We start from the raw sequence: 8629 nt of genomic DNA on the forward strand, positions 1-8629 counted from the left end.
AAGTTAGGTGCATCAAATATAATTTACTCAACTCCAAGTGCTACATTGGCTTCTCCAGTTAAATTGGAGTCAGTTCCTATCCACGATATTTCTGATATTGGTACTTCAAGAAAACCAAAACCTAGGTCTAGACTTTCTTTAACTCGTAAGAGATTGTCAAATATAATAGAAGAAAAAGAAAATACAAAAGACTAAGTATTATAGCTGAGTCAGTGGCAGACGTACGATGTAGTAATGGTGTAAGTATATATGAACCAGTTGTAGGTACCAGTCCTAAGGTAAAACAAAGAGGAAGACTTTCATTACCAAAAAACAACAAACCGAATTCAATAATTATATAACATGCCTGTATTTTTTAATAGGACATGTATTGCCTTCACTTTCTGGTTAGGAGAAAGTAAATATTATAATGCTAAATAGGTTAACAAGCTCCTTAGATATGCCTGTGTTTTTTAGTTGAACATTTATTGCCTTCACTTCCTGGTTGGGAAGGAGAAAACCAGTCATTGCCTTCACTTCCTGGTTGGGAAGGAGAAAACCAGTCATTGCCTTCACTACCTGGTTGGGAAGGAGAAAACCAGTCATTGCCTTCACTACCTGGTTGGGAAGGAGAAAACCAGTCATTGCCTTCACTACCTGGTTTGGAAGGGGAAACAGAGTCTTATTATAATGTAAACACTTTTACACGCTGCTTAGATATTTCATCATCCAATGGGAAAGGGCCATATATGTATAGTGGTGTAAATAGCGTATCACGTATACGTTGTGTCTACGGGTCAATTGTTGAGACAGTCTTAGTGAAATCTGGCTACGTTTTGAGGTATTTTTTTATACAAACTACGGATTAAACAGAATCATACATAACCAACACAACAAGCACGACAATATGAAAGAAGAAACGGCTATGACAACTTACGAGCAACTGAATGTCTATGATTTGTCCAAAACAAGCCAGGAAGAGAAACATGTTTACGATGATCCATCTACAAGATATGCAATACCTGACGAAATCAACGTCGGACATTTCAGACCCTTACAACCAAAGTGTTCCAGAAAGTTCATCCACGTGTCGCCCATGGATTTGTGTTCTAGCCATCTTACTTTGCCTGGCACTTGCGTGCATTGTTTACCTGGTAGGATCCCGAGCTAAAATCGCATCTGATCAAGGTAGATGTATTCTCTTAAAATAGCTTATCAAGTGTATGCTAACATAACATCTTTAAAATGCGCAAGTACAATTGTATATTAGAAGGGGATTGGCCTGCTGTATCCCAAGTCATGATAAGGTAACTGTAGTGTCGTGGTCGTTATTTGTGGAGGGGTGTGTAAACGACGGTCTTACTGCCAAGGTCGTTATTTGTGGAGGGGGTGTACACGACTGTCTTACAGCCAAGGTCGTTATTTGTGGAGGGGGTGTAAACGACTGTTTTACAGCCAAGGTCGTTTGAGATCGGGTGCCTTGGGGGACACCCCCGACAAGAAAGTGGAGGTAGAGTGAAAAAAAACTAGAAATATGTCAAAATGACATGAAAGTCACCCCATCTCCCGTATGATTAGTTTCAGTATAATAATCATTGACCAAGCTACAACTGACATATTTCCACTTGTCAATCAAAATGGTCGAACAATGACCAGGTATGCATACACGCTGTATAGGTAACCATGCCAACCTACTAGGATATAATAAGAAAGCATGTGGTTGATTTACTTGAAAAAAATGTTCCATGTTTTATGACCATAAAACACAAACACTGCCAAAATTTCATTTTTTTTATTCTATGACATACCCTGGCCTTCTGCATCCCAATTTCAAGGCCTTCCACATTCAAACATACCAAAGTGCCAGAATAAGATATTTCATCTGTTGAAATGAAAAAAAAAATGATATAAGAGAACTGAACATGCATATTGGAGCAAATCATTTTCACCAAAACTAAAGGCTGATAATTAAGGAATTTCCAATCCCTATCACTAGTATGTACTGGTATTGTATTGGTGCTTATTTAACTCCGCATTATTAGCTGATAATTTTCAGTGAAAATAATTTGTTGGTAAAACTGTCAATATCGTCTAGTCATTGGTTTCCGCGCGTTATATATTTCCGCGCAGCCATTTTAGCAAGCTATATCTCGTTACTACGTGACCTGCTGGACACAACACAAAGATATTTTAGACATTTGGCCATCGTCTGTAAACTGACACAAAAATTACCGGAAGTTCGTCCGGAAAAAATAATTAATCACTGATTAAAAAACACGCATAAATATGCAATTTTGCTTAATACACTTTTTATCTTGCTCAAAATGTATCCATACCTGAAACAAGTCCACTGAAATGAAGTTTAGAAATTAAACCAACTAATTGTTATGACTTACAGTGTATTGCTGCAGCTGTTGAAGTACTTCCTTCTATTTCAGTTTGTGTATTCTGGAAATGATATAGTATCAGCTACCTTACAATGCTTAATTGGGATATTTAGTGTGATCATGGTTTATTAAAGCATGTATAGACTATAGGGGTGTAACAATGTATCGGAAAACCAGTATACGCAATTCACAGGCCATATCGTACATGTATCTATCACAATGCGAAGCCAATAATAAAATATTGCTGAATCGCAACATGTTCTAACAGTCAAATATATATGCTACATGTAATAACCATAATCCAGGCTATTACTAGCATACAATTCAATACAAATGTATCACACAAATGATCTCAGATTTAATGACAGCATTTCACACCCATTAAGCCCAATTATCAGACAAAAAAATACCATTTTTTACTATGAAATTATATGGCGACACTATCGCAATATTTTCCTTCTGTATTGCAATATATTCTGGTAAGCTCAACCCACAGGGGCTTGTATAGACTTATATAATACAATTAGCTAGAAATACTTATATATATACGTATTTCTAGCTAATATGTATCATATAAGTCTATACAAGTCCCTGTGCTCAACCTGTATTGTTACACCTACGGTACCTTCAACATGTAGGGGGAAGTGGAGAAACTTAAGAGAAATGCTTTATGTTACAGATAGAACGATCAGTGATCTTAGGAAATATTATGAAAGGAGACCTGATTTGAAGAAAGAGCTGCAAATGCCACAATACCCTCAATTTTGTTTACATCCCTAAATTAGACCGAATCTTTGTTGGTTGATTTCATAGAAAAGAAATATATACATGCACAACAGTGCTGTTAAACACATTTGTACTTACATTTTGACAGGAATATTATTGGCAATAGCGATATACATAAATATGACAATGCCGTGTTTTGCCGGTAAAGTATCGTCACGTGGTGACCACGTGGAACTGTACCGGCAAAACATGGTATTGTTTTGTCGGTACCTCGTAGATGTCGGTGTCAATGTGTCGAGCGCTTTCATTATAAATTCTGAATATGGCAATGAACTACAGTTGAACCTCGTTATCTCGAACTCGTATAACTCGAAGACCCCGTTTAACTCGAAGTATTTCATCGGTCCCGGCCAAAACTCTTCTTAATCTTTGTAATAAAAACTCTGATAATTCGAACTCTGAAAACTCGGTTATCCCGAAGTGAAACATAGGTCCCAACAACGAAAATCCTACATAAAAATATCTCCTACCTCGAAGTTTCTTAAGATTCACAAGTCTATCATATATTCTTTAATAATTTGATACATACATGCATTAGACGCAGTGCTACGGTAAACATCGTTCTAAATGAGCAGCTTACGCTCGGTCATAATTACTTTTATTTAACTTTATGGCATTAAAATGTGATTGACTGTAAAAACACTTTGTTCAAATAAAGAAACAAACTTCATCATTGTTGAGTAACAACAAGTCTTCTCTATACTACGTCAGAAAACAACAAACACATCTGTACGTTTGCCCGACTAGCATGTCGCGTGCAGTAGAAAAGTAATACTCACTGCGAGCCCATAAACAATTTGAATGGCACTTTATTTACACTAAAAACACATTCTAACCGGAAAATGGGTCACAGTGGGCGGTCATGCGTAAATAAGCTCCACAATAAAAATCACAACCTAGGACTGGTGCGCCGGTTTATGTTTTTATAGAAGCTTGTATGGCACTGGTAACTTATTGAGAGATTATTGTTACAATACGATACTTATTGTTGAGTTGAAATACAAAGCGATACAAACTGTTATTTGTGTCCGCCAAATTGCGCGTATGCTTGAATGTAGTGTGCCGGCGGCAAGCACAAACACGGCATGTCAAATCAAGTTTGCCCTTTTGCTAGGTGACGTCTTCTTTTGTCACTGCGTGAATAGATGATAAAGAAAAAGAGACGTTTTTGAGCTTTTCTACCTGACTTTTTTATTACAAAATTTATATTGGTTTAAAAAGAAATTTTACCAATATAGTCGTTGGTCAGACAAAAAAATCATAATCAATCAATAGCAATATATAATATAACAGTCTACTCCTTCGGGAACCTCAAAGGTGACTGATTCATATTCGGAACATCTTCATTTTGAAATTCGGAACGCCTCTTGGTTTTTTGTTAGATCTATTCCTAAATCGACATCTCAGTTAACCAAAAGCTTGTAACTCGCGACAGAAGCAAACACACGAAAGCCGAAAACAGTGGTCGGCAACAGAGGTCAAAATCTGGGACTGAAACCAAAATGAATAGTCCCTGCTTGGGTTCCCCCAGAGGTGACTAAAAATCCAAATGGTTGCAACGGGTGCAGCAGATCACTTTTAATTTCTTCCATGAACCCAGGAATCTGCAGTGGCCCTCATTATTTGCCTCTTACAGTGAGACACAACAGGTATATTTTTCCCCCGAACTTGCTAGGGTACGGCACAGTCGTCTCAGTACTGTAATTCACATGAAAATCACAAACTCTCGTAGACAAAATTGTGTTTCATTTAAGTTAGGAATATTTTACTCATTCTTACTCTCGTTTTCTGCTATTTTTGTAACTGTTTGTATTATTTGTATTGATTAATAGGTTATGAAGACACATTTTAACTCTTCCAATTTAAAGGTGGGAATAGTTCATTATGAAATTTTGGGGGTGAATGAGATAAACACGAACTGTATATAAATACGTCTGTGGTATCAGCTATGTGGTATTAATCGGAATGTTCACTTCACATTACTACATTGTGAAAACGTATCCAGGCACATGGTGGATTTACACAACATGGTATATTAAGTAGATGATATTTTTTCCTCATTAAGTCTCCGACACTTTTCTTGGCTATAGCTATTGATGTTAAAAATGAAACAAGTCTAATTATTAGACACGACCAATTTACTGATAAGTATTCTCCTAGTGTTTTATGAGTGATTTGTGTACTGGTTAAATCTGGATTATATAACTGTATGAAATGGAATACAAAATATTTTGTTAATGTTAAGACCATTCCGACAAATTAGGGAGTGCATTCACTTTAACAAATGCAAGCAATTGTTTAGGGTACCATAATACAATGAAAAGCAAAACGTTGTTTGTACATTGTTGTTAGGAATTTAAACTGTTTTAATTTTGCAAATAGAATAAATATTTTTATCATTTTGTTTCCTATCGAATTTATTCAACCCACATTCTGTTGCAATAGGAAGCCAGCTCCATTTAATTGAATTAAAGAAACTTTGGTTGTGATTTGATTTTACGTAAACAACCAGGGTCATCTGAAGACTGGTGACTAGGAAGACAACGACGAAAAGAGAACGAAAACATTAGGGAAACAGAAGGTCTATTCCTTCCTCCGGACTTGATGGGTTATTGAACAGTCGTTTTGATTACTATGTATTTAATTTAGTTTAAAGCTTCCACCGACATTTCCGTCTGTATTTCAATGCGTAATATATACAGTCCATCTGGGTCATTACTGTATTTTGATTCATGTATCACGTTTACATATTTCATTCTATTTCAGTTATGAATTATATTTGATTCGGTTATCGAACTGTATGATGGAAATAATGTTCTGCAGCGGTAAAAATAGTTTATTTTGTAGACCGAACCGACAGATCAATAAGTGCAAACACACTGACAAATAGTTGTTTAGGGTACCATACTAGAATTAAAAGCAGAACGATGTTTGTAAAGTGTCGCTATCAGTTTATATAATGTTTTTTATTAGCTCACCTGGCCCGAAGCTTATAGCATGGTGCGGCGTCCGTCGTCTGTCCGTCCATCCGTCTGTCGTCAACATTTCACTTTAAAAAACTTCTTCTCAGTAACCAAAATGCCTAGGGTGATATTTGGCCAGAAACATGAAGGGCTACCATGTTTGTCCAAATAAATGACCCTTATCCATTTTCCGGGTCACAGGGGTCAAATATGTTAAAATCTTTAAACAACTTCTTCTGAATAACCTAGAGGCCTAGGGTGATGATATTTGGCCATTAACATGCTTGGATAAAGGGCTATCAAATTTGTTAAAGTGAATGACCTTCATCCATTTGCAATGGTCACAATGGTGAAATAGGTTTAAAGCATTTAAACAACTACTTCTGAAAAACCAAAAGGTCCAGGGTGATTATATTTGGTCAGAAGGATGTTGGGATGAAGGGCTACCAAGTTTATTCAAATGAATGACCTTCACCCATATTCAAGGTCACAGTGGTCAATTGTCTTGAAAACCTTTAAACGACTTCTTCTGTATAACCAAAAGGTACAGGGGGATTATATTTGGCCAGAAAGATGTTGGCATGAAGGGCTACCAGGTTTGTTCAACAGAATGACCTTTGCCCATATTCAAGGTCACAGGGGTCAATTGTCTTAAAAAAAACTTAAACGACTTCTCCTGTATAACCAAATTAAATGTGTTTAAATTGTTTTACAGGTTCTTCTGAATGACTTGAATTCAAGACACTGATATTTTGCCTGTAGCTTTATTTTATTCCACTTTTAAGGTTACAATTGTGAAATCAATACCAGGTGAGCGATGCAGGCCCATTGGGGCTCTTGTTTTGAAAATAATCATTCTTTGTTTCTGATGAATACAACTAAGATCTATTTGAGTGATGCATGCTCTCTTATATTTTACATTTCAATTTATCCAAAAAAAGGAGTTGCAGCAATAACTAAGTTTCTCCATTGGTTTTTTTATCAGATGACTGATGCAAAACCTTAATATCTAATGAACAAAAGTAATGAACGATACATATTGTTTTCATTATAGACCTGGTTGTCGAACAATGTTCCTTTGGAACCAAGAGGGCTACCATAGCAATCACTTCAGGTAAATATAAATCTGTAAATCAAAACCTTACATCACGTTCGCATTTTGAGGACATTTCAATATGGCTGCCACACCAAATTGTATATCAAATTCAATAATGCATTCCGTTAGCATGAAACAATCCCTGTTACAAAATAATAATCCTCCAATATTTCTCAAACATAATTGAGGTACATGCACACTATAAATTGCAGAAAAAAAAAAATTCAATAACTGATGAAAAAACTCACTTTTATATTTTCCAAGCTAAATGAAAGTCCAAATTCAGGAAATAAAATCATTTAAACATGTAAATATCATCAGGTTGGATATCCATGGAAATATTCCCAAAAACTCTCTTGATTATTAACAAATCAGGTACAGATATGTATGCTGATGACTCCACTCTGAGTGCATCTGGAAGTTCTATTTCTATTGTACAGGATGAGTTACAAGCTGATCTGAGTAAAGTCCAAGACTGGTGTAATGAGAATAAAATGATTCTAAATAGGAATAAAACGAAATGTATGGTTATTGCCACAAAACAGAAACTTAACAGAATAGATGATGCTCTAAGCCTAATATTAGATCAGGAATGTATTGAACAAGTAAAGAGTGAAAAACTCCTTGGTGTAAAAATTGACATCAGTTTATCTTGGTTAGATCACATAGCATCTGTTTTTTCAAAGATTAACAGTGGTTTGGGTTTACTTCGACGCATCCGTCAATATTTACCACTTTCAGCTAGACTTAATTTTTTTCACGCATGTATTTTTCCCCACTTCATGTACAGTAGCACAGTATGGAGCGGATGCTCTTTAAATCGTCTACAAAAACTGTCAAAAGCGCAGAAACAAGCTGCAAGATTATTGTTGGATGCTCCATTTGATACACCATCAGTAGAAATGTTTTCTTCATTAGGGTGGTTACCAATTGGCAAATATTTGAAATTCAAAAGAGGTGTTATGGTGTACAAATGTATAAATAATCTAGTTCCAGGATATCTTTCTAATCAATTGAATTTGCCTAACAACAAATATACTAGATCAGCATCCCAAAACTCTGTCAAGGTACCCAAACACCGTACCACATTTTATTCCAAACACTTTTTGGTACAAGGGAGCCAGATTAGGAATAATTTACCGGTTGAAGTAAGACTCTCTTCCTCCTTGACAAAACTCAAACAAAATATGATTGGTAACATTAAGAATGCGGTTTAATTGTCTTTTATTTTTACTTTTATACTTTTTAGATACAGCTTTGATTTGTTTTATTTTCGCTATATTAGCGTGTATTCTGTCAATTTTTAGCTTTTGCTACATTAGCATATATGTAAATTAGACAATTTGTCTTTTAATGAAAACCATAATGGGTTAAGCACGGAATATATTTCGTGCTTCTGTGATAATTTTATTGTAATT

General features: G+C 35.6%; 1 protein-coding gene across 1 annotated transcript in view; it reads left to right on the top strand.

Moving 5' to 3' along the window:
- The first annotated feature begins 1092 nt into the window (after nucleotides 1-1092).
- LOC110466015 overlaps nucleotides 1093-8629 on the top strand; it is a 17225-nt gene continuing 9688 nt past the window's right edge. The window contains exons 1-2 of the mRNA XM_021522255.1: nucleotides 1093-1167; nucleotides 7170-7229. The gene's annotated coding sequence lies outside the window, so the exon portion shown is untranslated. The remainder of the gene's footprint in view (nucleotides 1168-7169; nucleotides 7230-8629) is intronic.

Source organism: Mizuhopecten yessoensis, unplaced genomic scaffold (assembly GCF_002113885.1).
Source record: "Mizuhopecten yessoensis strain PY_sf001 unplaced genomic scaffold, ASM211388v2 scaffold11113, whole genome shotgun sequence".
In the NCBI taxonomy this organism is placed as follows: Eukaryota; Metazoa; Mollusca; class Bivalvia; order Pectinida; family Pectinidae; genus Mizuhopecten; species Mizuhopecten yessoensis.